This window comes from Rhincodon typus, chromosome 30 (genome assembly GCF_021869965.1).
Source record: "Rhincodon typus isolate 14 chromosome 30, sRhiTyp1.1, whole genome shotgun sequence".
Lineage (NCBI taxonomy): Eukaryota > Metazoa > Chordata > Chondrichthyes > Orectolobiformes > Rhincodontidae > Rhincodon > Rhincodon typus.
The window spans coordinates 27,508,371-27,523,297 of NC_063361.1; the positions used below are offsets into that span (position 1 = coordinate 27,508,371).

General features: G+C 42.6%; 1 protein-coding gene across 2 annotated transcripts in view; it reads right to left on the reverse strand.

Annotated features, from left to right (window-relative positions):
* Window positions 1-14,927, reverse strand: part of LOC109913410 (thyroid hormone receptor alpha) — a 296,276-nt gene that overhangs the window by 239,002 nt on the left and 42,347 nt on the right. The window contains exon 2 of one of the 2 annotated variants that reach the window (XM_048614741.1): window positions 13,059-13,383. The exons of the other annotated variant lie outside the window; for it this stretch is intronic. The gene's annotated coding sequence lies outside the window, so the exon portion shown is untranslated. The remainder of the gene's footprint in view (window positions 1-13,058; window positions 13,384-14,927) is intronic. 2 annotated transcript variants of the gene reach the window in all.

Below are 14,927 nucleotides of genomic sequence, written 5' to 3' on the forward strand. Positions count from 1 at the left end.
ACTAAAATAAGGTGGAGCAGCATTCTTGCAAACGTGGCCTCAACATCTCCCCCCATCACCGCCCCCCACTTCTCATCTGGAAGGAGGAGAGTGTGCCAAGGGATCTCCAAACTACCATAATTGTTGCCATCTTCAAGAATAGAGAGAAAACCAATAAATAAGGGTTTCCCGGCTGTCTGCCACAGGAAAACTCATTGTAAAAATTCCTCCTCAAGTCACCTCCTTTCAGCAACTAAAGAGCTCATACCAGGGTCACAATGCAGATTCCATCCACCAATTCACACAGTTGGCATGATGTTCACAGCAAGATAACTTCAGGGGAAGTGCAGGGTGCAACGGCAACCTCAATACATGGTCTTCTTTGACCTCACAAAAGGCCTTCAACTCTGTCAACCCGGAGGTACTTTAGAGTGTCCTCCTCAAATTTGATTGCCTACAGAAATTCGTCATCATCCTTCATGTGCATACAAACCTCTAGGGGTGATGATGGCCCAGAAATATTATCGTTGACTATCAATCCAGTGATCCTTGTAATATTCTGTGGACCTGGGTTCAAATCCTGATCTCAAGGAACCTGTCAAGTCTTTCCAACTTGTATTCCTCTCCGACACTTCATAAAGACTGCAGGATTCCAACATTGCAGATAGCAGCGTAAGCAGATGTTGGTGTGACACAGTGACAGACACTCTAAAAGACAGCACTAAAAGAAAACATGCACTCCTTTGTCCTTTGAAGCAAATGGCCTGTGAAACAACACAATGATCACAGTAGAGACAGAAACAGAGAGATCTTTGTTCAGAGCTGCTTATTGTACAAGGAATCAAGCTTGTTTGTTAACAACACTGACTATATCTACCAATGGAAACACCTACATTTTGTATTTAGATTTGGGGCGGGGGTGCGGGAGTTGTTGCGGTTTGTATTCTATGTCCGAGGTCAGTGGAGGATCACTAGTACATTTGATTTTATTTATTTTTGTCACGTGTACTGAGGTACAGTGAAAAAAGTGTTGTCTTACGTGCTTTCCAGGCAGATTATACTATTTTGTTTTATTCACATTCGGGCCTCTTCCTTTGAGAAACTAAACTAAACTGGGTACCAAATGTCTGAAACTATGAACTAGGGTTGGTTCAAAGAAGGAGGACCAGATCTTACATGCGCAAGCGGTTAGGAGCTGAATGAGTTAAAATCACATCCGCAGTTTCTGAAAGCTAAACAGCATGGCCTGGAGATAGGATTGTTTGGCATCACCTTTTCGAGTGAGACAAAGCAGGTGCCATGTGGTCCAATATGGCAGGCACCATGGGCAATATGCCATATTGTTAGGGCCAGGCACCCGGGTTGCCTGCCTCATGATACATGTGGACGCATTGCCTGTGCAAGTCCAAAGTCCTTTGAAATATTCTGTCGCTACCGCCCACCTCACAGACTGTAGACGTTCTTCACCAAGGATGTTCTGAAGTGGACCCCTCTTTAAGTGAAGAGAAGGGATTGCTGGAGGCTGTCACAAAAGTGAATAAAAAGAAACAAAGCATTTCCCTGAAAGTAGTATCAGAGATAGAAGCCGCGACAAGCTACAGCCTTGTCCTCAATTTTCCCACCAGGCTCCTCAAAAGATGTTACCTGGCATTGGGCAAGCTCGGTCTTCTCTAACAGCAGTGTGCTGACATTAGGAGCCTCCAGCATGGCAGAACCTGCTGTATTTCTCATTACAGAGCACCACTTACAAAGCAGCGAAGCATAAGGCAACACAATTTGCTCTCGTTCCCCAATTTCAAACTCTCCTGCTGATCTTAAATCTACTTTGTATATTCCTGCCTGAATGCCAGTTGACAACTGAGAGATTTCTTCACCATGGGTGACAAAACGGCTTTTAAAGATGCATTGAGGTTTCAAAAATGTATACCATAAAAGTTTGTCTGTTGGATTATATTCAGATTTTCAAAACAAAGTTATACAGCTCTAAACTATAATTCCTGCACAAAATTATCTCCACTGTTGCATAATTAGAATAGCTATCCTTGCAGCAAACTTACTTTTCAAGAACATTTCTTATATTCAACCTGCCTCAATTCTCATACAGATTGTAAAACGGATGAGGCAAAAGGATAGAAATATCTGAAAAAGTGTAATACAGCTTTACAGTGTTTAGCTAAATAAAATCTATTGATGCAACAACTTAGTGTTGTTCATGAATAGTCAGAGTTAGTTCCAAGTATGTGTGAAATTAAAGGCTGATGTAAGGGAGACACAGACGTGATGAAGAAGTTTAAAGAAAGATGACAGCAATCTTAGTGCTTTTTCCTTTTAAAAAAAAATACACATTCTTTGTCAAAAGGAGGCTATTGGCAGATAATGCAATACTACCAGAGATTTCAACTAAAATTTTAGGCAATAAAATTTATAAATTCTCAGATCTAAAATCTGTCAGATACGCAATCAAACAGAGCATATACCAAACTGCAGGGGGTTTTCTGGTGTAGTGGTAGTGTCTCTACCATTAGGCTAAAAGAATTCAAGTCCTACCTGCTCTAGAGTTGCGTAGTAGAATGTCTGAACAGGCTGATTAAAAAATATCTGCACCAAAATACAATTCCCTCAGTACTACCAACTCTTCTGTTCCCTCTAAGCATAGTGTGCAGTTTCTATAAGAAACTTAGCTTTGCTTTTCAGAGCTCAGACCTGCAAGTGTTTTCATTTAATCAGAAAGCCTTGTTTTCAATCAGTTTTAAGTCAGTCTAGTGCAACCTTCAAAAACCTTTTAAGATTTGATGTAGAATTAACATAGAATTGACATAGAATCCCTATGGCGTGGGAGCAGGCCATTGGGCCCATCGAGTGTACACTGACACCATGAAGAGTATCCAATCCAGATCCACCCCCTTACCTATCCCTTTAAACCTGCCATTCCCACGGCTAATCCACCTAGCCTGCACATCCCTAGACACTATGGGCAATTTAGCATGGCCAATCCACCTAACCTGCACATCTTTGAACTGTGGGAGGAAACAGGAGCACCCAGAGGAAACCCATGCAGACGTGGAGAGAATGTGCAAACTCTGCATAGATAGTCGCCTGAGGCTGGAATCAAACCTGGGTCCCTGGTGCTGTGAGGCAGCAGTGCTAACCACTGAGTCACCATGCTGCATATGAAGCATTTTATATTCTAAAAGTGTGCAAGAGAGCCACGTCCTACTGAAATATCTCCAGAAAGGCCAGTATCCCATTGCCAAGTCACCCTTTATTTACATGTGGTCAGTCCCCAACACTGATCCAGCTGCCTTAGAGCCAGCTCTCAGAGTGAACAGAACCTCTGACATGCCTGTTTATATCTGTCAGCCAGGATTCCCTGATTGGACCCGATTAACAGCCTCGAACAGGGAACTCATATTCTATGAGGTCCAGCTGGATGACCTCATTACAATCACTACATCCCTCTCTGACCTAGGCCGAGGACATAGACCGGTATTTTTGTTTTGTAGCTCCTTCTGGGCCGTTTAGCACTGGGTTAGGTTCCTCCAACTCTGCCTCTAATATGGGCGGGTGTGTAATACACTGTAGCTCGCCACTTGTGTCTGGAGCGTCTCAGAAGAAATTCATTTTCTTCTTCAGGTGGCAAAGGCATCGAATTGGCAACATCAACCGTATCAGTCTCAGATTCCGAGGTATCTTCAACGCTTGACGGAGAGGGAGGACCCACTGGTTCCAGGACATTCAGAAAGTTGGACGAAGAGCCAGGCACATTTTGCAGCTTTCACCTTGTCCACATGCTTGTTCATGATCATCGCACCAACTCAAACTTTATACGTCACTGCACCTGACCTTACATTGACCATGCCTCTTACCCACGTAGGGCCAGTCACATGATTCCTATACTATACTTCATCCGCTGAAATAAACTGTCTTGTGTCCAGCATTGGCGGTCCTGCTGCTGTTTCACCCTCACCCCCAGGTCCGAGAATATCAGATTTAACCTGGCGTGGAGACTTCTCCCCATTAGCAATGCTGCTATGAGGTCCACCCAGACGACCTCATTACAATCACTACACCTATCTTTGAAAAGTACTATCTACTGATATAAACAGCTGAAGCTTGACTCAAAAAAAATTAAGTACAAAAATATTGCAGTTTAATTGTGCTGTTAATTATACTCAATTAAATGGCATAAATATAACTAGAAATGTCTTATTTAATATAAAGGAAGATCCATATGGGATTGCTTTTAAAGATTTGCACCAAACTAGTAGATCTCCTATACCATTGCTTGTAGTAAGTTGGATAATGAGTTGTATCACATGAGCAGCACTAGAACATGCTACAACCAAGACCTAGGAAGTATGGCCCCGTGCACTGGGGAAATGCTGAGCCCAAAGTGTACCCAATATTGGGTCTTGGCCTGAGCCAGTGAGGTGCAGATTGTAATAAACAATGGAGTTTACTTCTGCTGTGGGAACATATGTAGGTCCGTTTAAAGCGTGATATTCTTGATATTACGCCTCAGCCATTCACAGGGCCCACTTTGTTTCATTTCAGAGAGCCAGGCAGTGAAGGATATAACTGCAGCTTAATCCTTACACACTTTTAAGTTTTTTATTTACAGACATACACATCACAAACATGCACAACTTAGTGCAAAGCACAGTTCTGGTCTATTCCGATATATATAGCACAGGTGAATGCCCACTGCTGAATATACGCGATTAATATATCTTGCATTTAACAATTTAGTTCTGTCCTCATGTTCTTTCAAAAATTACAGACATTCAGCAGGTAACATTCAACTTACCACCGTGGAGGGTAAAATCAAACAGCTTCTATAAAAGATAATGCCTATTTAACTCTGGAGTAACAATTCAAACTTACATCCTCTAGTCTCCTGTGTCAATGAGGTTTTGTATTTTTTTTGTTGTTTTGATTTGTTTGGCAATCTCACCTGAAACAGAGGGATGATTGGGACAGGTGCAGGAAACTGGGACTCGTGTGCCTTTAGCGGTAGTTATGTTGAAACAGACTCGATGGGATGAACGGCCTTGTCTGCGCTACATTAATCTATGACTCTATCAATCAATGATTGAGGAATGTGGCTTGATTTGGGAAGACTGGAATGTTATCTGGTTGGGGACATTGGAACCCACAGTCAAGCAAATATTAAAACAGCAATAGACAACATATCTTCTGTGTGAGTTTGCCAATTGTCACTCATGGGAACTGTAAACTGGATAAGTGGGACTTACAAAAGGAAACAAGCCAACACTTGATAGTGCCTTTAAACAGTACATGTCCTAAACACCCATGCAAATAAAACACTGGTCATACTATAGGCAAATTGCTATAATTATAAGGTGTGTCTTGCATGTCTGAGGATATGCAGCCAGACCCAGCCTGAATATTTCTTAATGTTCACAATAAACAAATTAAGAAAATCAAATAACACAATTATTTGAGTATGATAACCCTCATTATTCAAAGGAAAACATGGATGCTTGTTTTATGTGAGTCAGCAAAAGGAAGAAAACTTTCTAATTGATAAACATGGAAGCAGCTTAAGATCTCAACCACATGACAGAACAGATTAATTGTAAGAACAGGAACCACTCAGGTTACCTGAATAGAATTAGATCGATGTACTTACATGCTTGAGGAGCACCTTCATATTAGCATACATATTACAAAGCTGTTAATACCCACCTGCTCCTAATTGCACTGTCTGAGTGCCAACAATGCCTCTGTTAGGATCATGCCAACTATGTTAGCCGATGTTACTATCTTAATTGCACCAATTGTTCTTCTGATCCATTAGTGCCAGCTGGATTGGCTAATGAGTAAGACGTGTGCCAGCTTCAAACATTTTGACATACAATTCGGAGAGGAGCTAAAAGGTGGGATAGAGGTTGCAAATTTCTTTGCATTAGATATTCTTTTTGTAAAATATTCTAATTTCATCAGATAGATATTCTGCATGTCATTCAGAAGACCATTTTGCAACATGCTTCTTCCAGATTTGGTAATGTTACTAAGACCTTACTGAAACAACGATGTTCGATTGGTGTAACAGCAATAAGAGAGTGAGTTAGAGCAAGAGTGTTGAAGTATTGCTACTTTGTCAGGCTCCAATTAAAATAGAGCCAGACGAGACAGAGCAACAACACTGTTGTCCTATTTTTCCAATTTGTACTTGCTTTGAGCAAGGTTTCATACTGGCACCTTGCAAAATTATCCCTCATGTCCATGATGCTATTACTGAGATGTCCCGTTCTGAGGATCACATTTTCGGAAGGATGTGAAAGCTTTAGGACAAGTGCAGGAGAAATTTACTAGAATTGTTCCAGGGATGAAGGACCTCAGTTACTTTGATGGATGGGAGAAACCAGGATTGTTCTTCTTGGATTAGAAAAGATTGAGAGGAAATTTGATAGATGTGTTCAAAATCATGAGAGGTCTAGAAACTGTTTCACTTGGCAGAAGGGCCAAGAAGCAAAGAACAGCAAATGTAAGGTGATTGGCAACAAGATGACATGAGAGGAGATATTTTTATGCAGTGAGTTTAGAGTCTGGAATGCACTACTTGAAAAGTCAATGAAAAGGGAATTCAATAAGTATGTGAAGAGAAAAGCATTGCAGAACTATGATGAAAGAAGGTGAGGAATGGAAAAATACTGAGAGAGTGCTGGAGAAACTCAGCAGGTCTGGCGGCATCTGTGGAGAGAGAAACAGAGTTAACGTTTCGAGTCTTCATCAGAACTTAGAGGAGTGTGACAAATGAGTCAAGCTTCCCAAATAATGGCATGATGCCAGAAATGCTTACCCCAAGTCAGAGATGACTGTTGTGAGTGAATTTCTTCAGGAGCATGCCTTTCTCTCGTCACCACTGAAATAATTCCAAAGAGGTCAGTATCCCATCACCAAGTCACTCTTTATTTACACATGGAAAGTCCTTGACACTGATCCAGCTCTCTCAGAGTGGACAGAACCTCTGACACTCCTGTGTATATCTGTCAGCCAGGGCTCCCTGATTGGACCAGGTTAACAGCCCCAATCAAGGAACTCATATTCTATGAGGTCCACCTGGCTGACCTCATTACAATCACTGCAACATCCTCATTTAAGGCACCATCGCTTCTAGGCTTGGATTGTCCATTTCTCTCCACACTGAGCACAAAGCATTGACTATATTGCATATTGCATTAGGCACACTTACCTATCAGTTCTTTTCTTTCCAATATTCATTGATTCTTCACGTCCCAATGTATTGACTTAGTCCCACAAAGCACTTTCCTTTTTTATAGACAGACTTCAGTGGCCTATACCCTCTACAGTTGTGTCCACTCCCTCTGTCATACCATCAGTGGTGGGGGAAGTCCTTCAAAAACCTCTTCAAAACCCAATTCATTAATTACACCTTTGGTTACTTCTGCTAAATGTTCCAAGGCTCTTCATTTACTTCTGTAAGTTAGTTCGAGGGATTCAGTGTATTTAAAAAAAGAAGACAGACAATTATTGCAGTTCTGCCCTAGCAGCCTCTCAGATATCAATGGTATGCAATAATGTATTCAGAGGGAAAGGCTCCGCCTGTACTATGGATAGGTCTGTATTTAGGAATCAATACTTAAGTTAACCTCATTGACCTAACCTTTCACCTTCCTGGAAGGACTCCCTTGTGTCCAAATGATTACTTATTCTGACATTTTGTACCATCGCAATTGTTACTTCTATCAAAAATGTCAGGATGGTCAGACTAGACCAGAGATATAAAGTCAATCTGGGTCATGAGGAGAACATTTTGCCCATTAAGCCAATACCGACTACAGCAATCTAATCAGTTCCATTCCTTTGGTCCATCCTTGTGTGCAACGTGTTTATTTCCTCCAACTATCTATCCAATTCCCTTTGTATTACAACAGTGACTGCAACTCAAAAGTACTTCATTTGCTGTAAAGGGGTTTCTCGAGGTCATGAAAATAAATGCAAATTTCTCTTACTTTTCACAGCACATACTGGCTAAAATTTTACAACTAGTTATTGGGACTACCACACAATCAAGTATTGGAATCCTTACATGACCATTTATTGATGGTCTTCTAGAAACAGAAATTGGTATCCATCGCTGCACTCTCTTCAAGATAGTATTAAGAATCTAAGCCCTTTGCAAAGTCATACCAAATACTTCAAAGTTATTTTTCTTGCATTTGTCCATTGCACTGAAGGGGATTTCCCTTGCTTAAGCTCTCCCCAATGGCACAATGCAGAAATATCTCATTTTCTAATGACAGAATGAACTCTTCTGCCAGAGTGGATGAGCCATGAAACAGAATTAGCCACATAACCATGTTCAATTAACCACAAGTGGAAAAAAATCACAGGCTACCACAGATATTTGCAAATTATTCAATAGTTGCAAATTCATTGCCTGAAATCGGTAAATCCTTGACAATTTGTTCAGTCTATTCAAATTTAAATTAAATGTCTCTCCAGGATCACCAAGTTTTGCATTTAGTTCCAAGTACCAAAGGGAAAACAAGTGACAGCCACAGGGTTGCACCTTGTGTACTCTCCATTCTGAGAACTGATCACTGCCCATACCGACTGTATGCTTAATTCTAACCTGATCGACAGAACCACATTCCTTTCCCTGTCATTACCTTCCTTCTTTGGGGACTAAGCCCCATCCCAAATCAAAGACAGCAGACATTGGACAAATACCACCATCTGAACACAGCTTCAACAACATTTTGACATCATTTTGTGTTGTATTTTCAGACCTCTTTGCCACCAGCACGTGGTACTCAATTTGAGTAGTTCACTGCAAACAATCCTTCTCCATCTCTGCTGAGTCTAGGGCCTCATCTTAATGTTAGAGGATGGACGACTAACGAGTTTGAATTGAAGAGGCTCTTGTCTTAGATAATAAGTTAATCTCATGAAAGCATTAGGTACAGTTTACTTTAATTTACTGTGTTCAGGGGTCAGTTAGCTCTGTCGGCTAGGCTGGTTTGCAATGCAGAGTAACACCAACAGCATGAGTTCAATTCTTGTGTTGTGATGGGCTGAATGGTCTCTTTCCACACTGTACAGATTCTATAAAAAGAAAATAAAGGCTACAGAGGTGAGTCAGGAATGTGGAGACAAGATAAATAATAACAAGGGCCTGATCCAAATTTTTAAATCATCTTTGGGCACAGGAAAGGTGCCAGAGGACTGGAGGATAGCTAATGTGGTTTTAGTTTATGAAAAGAGTGGTAGAAATAGACCAGGGAGCTATAGACCAGTAAGTCTAAGATCATTGATAGGGAAACTATTGGAGGCAATAGAGAAGAAAACAAATTAATCTCAATTTAGAGAAGCAAAGTTTGATTAGGGATAGTCAGCATGGCTTTGTCAGAGGGAGGTCATGCCTACTGAATTCGATTGAATATTTCGAGGAAGTGACCAGGTGTGTAGCTGAGGGTAGAGCAGTTGATGTAGTTTAAATGGATTTCAGTGAGGCCTTTGACAAAGTCATAGATGGGAAACAGATAGCGAAGGTAAAAGCTCCTGGGATCCTAGGTAACTTAGCAAGTTGGATCCAAAACTGGCAAGGGACAGAGGGTGGTAGTTGCAGGCAGTTGTGTGACTGGAGGCCGGTGATCATTGGTGTACCACAGGGATCAGTGCAGTTTCTTACTGTTTGTGATATTTGGTGGGGTTTGGGGGCAGAACGATAACTAAGTTTGTGGATGACACAAAGATTGGCTGGGTGGTTGACAGTGAGGAAATGGTATTCGGTTACGGGAGGATATAAACAATAAGGTCAGATGCAGATTATTGGCAGATGGAGTTGAACCCTGATAATTGTGAGGTGATACACTTTGGAAGAAGTAACAAGACCAGGGAGTGGTCGATGAATGGTAGGACAGTCGGAAGTTCGGAGGAACAGAGAAATCTTGGGGTGCTTGTCCACAGATCCCTAAAGGTGGCAAGACAGGTTAATAGAATAGTTAAGCAGGCACACGGGACAGTTTCCTTTATCAATCACGGCATAAATTATGAAAGGAGAGACATTATGTTGAAGCTGTACAGAATTTTGGTTTGGCCACAGCTGGAGTAGTGTGTGTAGTTCTGGTCACCACACTCTAGGAAGGATGTGACTGCACTGGAGGGGGTGCAGAGGAGCTTCACCAGGATGTTGCCTGGGATGGATCACTTCAGCTGTGAAGAGAGGCTGGACAAGCTCAAGTTGTTTTGTTTAGATCAGAGAAGGTTGAGAGGGGACTTAATTAAGGTGTATGAGGAGCGTGCTCAGGGTGAAAAAAAAAGCAGCTGCTCCCCCGAGGCAAAGGGTCAAGAGCAAGGGGGCACACTTTTAAAATGAAAGGCAAGAGGTTTAGGGGTGATTTGAGGAAAAGAATTTTCACCCAGAGGCTGGTGGGATTTGGAATGGACATTCTGTGGGGGGAGTGGGGGATGGGTTCAAGTAGAAAACCTCACCATCTTTAAAATGTACTTGGATGAGCATTTGAATATTATAACATTCAAGGCTATGAAGCTAGTGCTGGAAAATGGGACTACTGTAGATGGTAATGTATTTGTTGGTGGTACAGACTTGATGGGCTGAAGGGCCTATTCCGCACTGTATGATTCTAGGATCAGCCATAATCATATTAAACAGTCAGAAGTCAAGCGACGCCAAGTGAAGAGGCTTCACCTGATGAAGCAGCAGCGCTCCGAAAGCTTGTGATTTCAACTAAAGCTGTTGGACTATAACCTGGTGTCATGTGATTTCTGACTCTGCCCACCCCAGTCCCTCCACATCATATTAAATGGTGCAACAGGTTTGAGGGGGCCAGGGGACATATTCCTTCTCCTAATTCAAATGTTCATGTGTTCTGCCAAGTCGAACATACAGCCAGGATATGAAGGGATTAAGTGTTCCTGGTTACTTGGCTCAGAACAGACCAACAGGAGAAAATTATGATGATCATGTTTTGAGTCTATATAATCATTACTACTTAAAAATTAATTGGCTTAAGTTATTTTCAGTGGCATGTCCCCACATTCCATCTTCAAGAGTGCCTTATCTCCACCTCATGATTCCCCAAAAGCTTCCAGTGACACATTGACAGAAATTACTAGCTCCATCGTTTTAGTGATTGAAGGTACTGGCCAATCTTATACCTTCAGAACATCTTAATTCAGCGTTTAAAAGTGATGGAGTATCTCATCAAACAACGGGTGGAATCTGATGGGGCTCGGAGGGGTCTCTGGTGAGATTTGTGGCAGAATCAGATAAGGCATCCAGCAAGGCTGATCTCAACCTCCACAGCATTTTGCACCAACTTTTATCGCTTTTATGTGCAGCATACTTTGCAGCAGCAGCAAACTGCCAATGAAGCATGATTAATGCTTGTCAAAGGCATTGTTTACAGCCAAACCCACCTCATTAATATTGAGTTTTCTATTTTACCAAACTCGCCAAACAAGCTGTTTGTTGAGAAAACTCAAAACAGAAACCGGAGTGGGTTCCTGGCAAATTCAGTTCACTATTTGCTCCAAAAGACGCCCATGTTGGACAGTGGGCAGCAGCTACCTGAGGGTACACTCTCCTGTGTATGACCCTCTGGTGTTTAGAGTTATACCTGGCACATACGAAGATGTTGCTGGAGGTCAGTCATCCCAGCTCCAGGACATCTTTGCAGGAGTTCCTCAGGGTACTGTCCTAGGCCCAACCATTTTCAGCTGCTTCACCAATGGCCTTTCCTCCATCATAAGGTCAGAATTGGGGATGTTCGCCGATGTTTGCACAATGTTCAGCACTATTTGCGACAGCTCAGATACTGAAGCAGTCCATATTCAAATGCAACTGGATCTGGACAATCTCCAGGCTTGGACTGATAAGTGGCAAGTAACATTTGGGTCAGACAAATGCCAGGCCAGGACCATGACTGATAAGAGACATTCCAACCACTGCCACTTGGCATTCAATGGTGGTACCATCACTGAATCCCCCATATTAACATCCTGGGGATTATCATTGACAAGAAACTTAAATGGACTCACCACATAAACACAGTGGCTACAAGAGCAGGTCGGAGGCTAGGAATACTGCGGTGAGTATCTCATGTTCTGACTCCCCAAAGCCTGCCCAACATTTACAAGGCACAAGTCAGGAGGGTGATGGAATACTCCCCAGTTGCCTGGATGAGTGCAGCCCCAAGAATACTCAAGAAGCCTGACACCATCTAGGACAAAGCAGTCCTGGCTTGATTGGCATTACATCCACAAGCATCCACTCCCTCCACCACCGACACTCAGTAGCAGCAGTGTGTACTATCTACAAGATGCACTGCAGAAATTCACCAAAGATCACAGAACATAGAACATAGATAGAACAGTACAGCACAGTACAGGCCCTTCAGCCCACGATGTGCCAAATTTTTACCCAAAACCTAAGGTCTATCTAACCTCCACCACTACCTTCCTCAGATAGCACCCTCCAAAGCAGGACTGCTTCCATCTAGAAGAACAAAGGCAGAAGATACAAAGGAACACCATCACCTTCAAGATCCCCCTCAAGCCATTCACCATCCTGACTTGGAAATATATCACAGTTCCTTCACTGTCGCTGGCTCAAAATCCTGGAATTCCCTCCCTAATAGCCTTGTGGGTCAACCCACAGCAGGTGGACTGCAGCGGTTCAAGAAGGCAGCTCACCACCACCTTCTCACGGGCAACTAGGGTCGGGCAATAAAAGCTGGTCAGCCAGCGATGCCCACATCCCACAGATTAATTGAAAAAACTCCATTGGCAAGGGCCACACTCACCCCTCAACCACTAATATTGGTAACTGACATGTGCCTGTCTCTAAGAACCCTCATAAAACATCACCAATCTACTGCCAGTACGTTTCTGTACTTCAATGCTGCACCTCGGGCTGTCCCAGTAACTCTCGTTGTCACGATGCAGTAAGGACATTGTGCGCCCATGGACACAATCCCAGTTCATGGGTTGCACCAGGCTGCATCTCTGGGGTCTTCATTTGTTGTTTTGGCGCTCACTCACTCTGAGCATCCCCGGATACTCACAGCATCCCTGGCTTGCCTTGCATAGCATTGCTTTGCTTTGCCTTTTTGTGCCCTTAGTCAGAATACGAGGCTCAGTTTATTTCTGCCTTGCATTGCTGTTTATTGCAGACAAGAAGCCAGGAATTTTGTCAGTGTTGTTGGCAGGCCTCAGTGTAGTCAAGAAGGATAGCCTTTGGTCAGGCGGTCCTGGCACAGTAAGTCACGGGCAGCCTCCAGGGGCATGCAAACCATCCATCAGCCACGGGGGACAGTCAGAACTAGGGTCTCCACATAAGCCCACTCCCCAATCTCGCGTCAATCGGCCCTTTATTTGGTTGCTTTCCTCCTGGAATGAAAGAGGGGCATGTGTTAAGGCATATGAAAGCGATTAGCACAACTGTTACAGTTAGCGCAGGTGGGGAGATGTCGGATTGTGTGAGTAGGCATTGCAGAGGGTACACAGGGTTAGTGGTGCCGGGGATGGGGTGGGTGAAAGTGAGTGAAGGATTAACGTCAAGATTAATTAGCTCAAGTCATTTCTATTGGCATGTCCCCACATTCTATTTTTAAGAGTGTCTACCCCTGCCTCATGATACACAAATGCTTCCAGTGACACATTGAGAGAAATGACCAGCTCCATCGTTTTACTGGTTGAAGGTATTGGCCAATCCTATACCTTCAGAACATCTTAATTCAGCGTTTAAAAGTGATGGAGTATCACATCAAATAATGTGTGGAATCTGATGGGGCTCGGAGGGGTCTTTGGTGAGATTTGTGGCAGAATCAGACAAGGCATCCAGCAAGGCTGATCCTAAGCTCCACAGCATCTTGCACCAACTTTTATAGATTTTACAGGCAGCATGGCCAGTTTCCCAATAGGCAGCAGCAAAATGCCAATGAAGGGAGATTAACGCTTTTTATGCACATTGTTTACAGCCCAACCCACCTCATTTATATTGAGTTTTCTATTTTACCAAACTCACCAAACAAGCTGTATGTTGAGAAAGCGCAACACAGAAACCGGAGTGGGTTCCATTCTGTAATAAATAACTTCTTTAAATATAATCCTTTCCTTGCATGACTGTTTTTCTTATTATGAGATTGTCAATGTGTCTTTTCCTGCACAGTTTCCAAGTCACTTCAACTGCTCACTGAGAACTCATCAGATCTATCCAATGAAATAGCCTTCCAATAGTTTCTGTTACTTGTTTAGACTTTGCATAACTGACAGTTGGTTTAAAATAATTGGCCATTAGCATTTAACTGAATACATCACACCATCTGCATTTGTTCAATATTAATTTGGGTCCTCTCAAGCCTATAATTTCAAAAGGAAACTGATTTGGCCTGTACAACAGATGTATTAAAATAAACATAGTACAGAAATCTGAAGCACAATCATTTTTTGTTAAGCTGCAGCAACAAGAAGAAATTAATAAAACTGAAGAAAGAAAAGACTTATATTTATACAGCGCCTGTTAGATCATCAGAATTCCCCGAAGGACTTCATGGCTAATGAAGTACTTTCGAAATGACAACACTTGTTATGATGTAAATACAGCAATCAATATCCGCACAGCAAAGGTCCATAAATAAGAACGTAGGAAGATATAAGACAACAACTTGCAGAGCTGGATGAACACAGCAGGCCAAGCAGCATCATAGGAGCAAAAAGACTGATGTTTCGGGCCTAGACCCTTCTTCAGAAATGGGGGAGGGGAAGGGAGTTCTGAAATAAAAAGGGAGAGAGGGGAAGGCGGATAGAAGATGGATAGAGGAGAAGATAGGTGGAGAGGAAACAGACAGGTCGAAGAGGCGGGGATGGAGCCAGTAAAGGTGAGTGCAGGTGGGGAGTTAGGGAGGGGATAGGTCAGTCCAGGGAGGATGGAC